Source organism: Scyliorhinus torazame, chromosome 5 (assembly GCF_047496885.1).
Source record: "Scyliorhinus torazame isolate Kashiwa2021f chromosome 5, sScyTor2.1, whole genome shotgun sequence".
In the NCBI taxonomy this organism is placed as follows: Eukaryota; Metazoa; Chordata; class Chondrichthyes; order Carcharhiniformes; family Scyliorhinidae; genus Scyliorhinus; species Scyliorhinus torazame.
The window spans coordinates 119,063,843-119,066,031 of NC_092711.1; the positions used below are offsets into that span (position 1 = coordinate 119,063,843).

The 2,189-nt window shown below is 45.8% G+C and overlaps 1 non-coding gene across 1 annotated transcript; it reads right to left on the minus strand.

Annotated features, from left to right (window-relative positions):
• Positions 1 to 1,218: 1,218 nt before the first annotated feature.
• On the minus strand, positions 1,219 to 1,291 carry trnak-cuu (transfer RNA lysine (anticodon CUU)). Its single transcript has one exon. It is a non-coding gene; the product is annotated as a tRNA-Lys (tRNA).
• Between the last annotated feature and the right edge of the window lie 898 nt (positions 1,292 to 2,189).

Consider the following 2,189-nt stretch of genomic DNA (forward strand, 5'->3'; position numbering starts at 1 on the left):
TTTGAGCACCGCTCACATTGGGGAAGTTAAATAATTTGCTGTTGTACTCTTATGTATGCAGGTACGTTTTTAAATTGCCACATTAGCATACTTGGCAGCGAAACTGGGCAGACTGCTGACCTTGTTTGTAGTCATGATGTGGAGATGCCGGCGTTGGACTGTGGTGAACACAGTAAGAAGTCTTACAACACCAGGTTAAAGTCCAACAGGTTTGTTTCGAATCACTAGCTTTCTCAGGTGAGGAAGGAGCAGTGCTCCGAAAGCTAGTGATTCGAAACAAACCTGTTGAACTTTAACCTGGGTGTTGTAAGACTTCTTACTTGTTTGTAGTGAGAGTTACTATCGCAGATTTTATCAAAGTTTGTTGTTCCTGTTGCATTTCTTTCAGCTCAGCGTGGCTACAAAGTAGGTATTCAGCCTAATGTCAATTTCAGATTGTGCTCTATAGATTTTTAAGTTACATCAAATCAAATCTCTATCTAAATACTTTTTAAATGTTTTGGGGGTTTCTGCCATCATTTAAGGCAGCATGTCACAGATCCTCACCACCCTCGAAATCTCCTAGTCCTTCCCTAAATCTCAGCCCCCTTTCACGTGTATCCCTCAACCAAAGGGAATAGGACCTTCCTATCCAATCTATTTAGATCCCTCAGAATTTAAAAAATATATAAATTAAATTTTTTTTCCAATTGAGGGGCAATTTAATTTGGCCAAGCCACCTACCCTGCACATATTTGGGTTGTGGGGGTGAAACCCACACAGACAATGGGAGAATGTGCAAACTCCTTACAGACTGTGACCTGGGGCCAGGATCGAATCCAGGTCCCCAGCACGCAGGCACACAACCACTGTGTCACCATAATTCCCCAGAATTTTATACATTTAGAATAATCTTTACTATTGTCACAAGTAGGCTTACATTAACACTGCAATGAAGTTACTGTGAAAATCCCCTAGTAACCCAACACCGGCACCTATTCAGGTGCACAGGGGGAGAATTCAGAATGTCCCAATCACCTAACAAGCATGTCTTTCGGGACTTGTGGGAGGAAACCCATACAGACACTGGGAGAATGTGTAGACTCTGTGCAGACAGTGTCCCAAGTGGGAATTGAACCCCGGGACCCTGGCGCTGTGAAGCAACAGTGCTAACCAGTGTGGAACCGTGCCACCAAAAAAACAGTTCAGCTCAATGTTCTCAGATTAAAGAAGCTGAAGCGCCCAACGTGGGTCTTGAACCCACGGCCCTGGGATTAAGAGTCCCATGCTCTACCGACTGAGCTAGCCAGGCTGATTTTCAATATTTCATTTTGGTCTCCCCTCAGTCTTTTCTGTTCCAAAGAAAACAGCCCCAGTTTATCCAAACTTTCCTCAGAGCAAACATTGTCAATTTCTGGCTGATGTTCTTAAATCTCCCCTGTGCTCTCTCTGGTGCAATCTTCCTGTGTACAGGAATCTAGCTCTGGCCTAACTAGTCCTGTCCTGCCATTTATCATGTAATCCTTTGCCTTGTTTTCCCGCTAGCTTTCTTTCTCATTCCTCAAGTGTTCAATCATTTTTATTATAGAATTTACAGTGCAGAAGGAGGCCATTTGGCCCATCGAGTCTGCACCGGCTCTTGAAAAGAGCACCGTACCCAAGGTCAACACCTCTACCCTATCCCCACAACCAAGCAACCCCACCCAACACTAAGGGCAATTTTGGACACTAAGGGCAATTTATCATGCCCAATCCACCTAACCTGCACATCTTTGGACTGTGGGAGGAAACCGGAGCACCCGGAGGAAACCCACGCACACACGGGTGTGCAGACTCCGCACAGACAGTGACCCAAGCCGGAATCGAACCTGAGACCCTGGAGCTGTGAAGCAATTGTGCTATCCACAAGGCTACCGTGCTGCCCTTATCAGAAAACCTCATCAAAGGGCTGGTCCGGGATTTGAACCCGGGACCTCTCGCAAATTTCGACACCGCGACACCCAAAGCGAGAATTATACCCCTCGACCAACGAGCCCCTCACTTTTGTGTCACAGGTAAACTTCTTCCTCATGTTCCTACATTTACTTTGAAATCAATGATGTAAACCAGGAGTGAAGGGCCCAGTACTGATTCCTTGGAAACCGGCACTGGAAACAGCCCTTTGATTTTCTCTATTCTTTATGGGGTGTGAGTGTCACGGGCAAACCAGC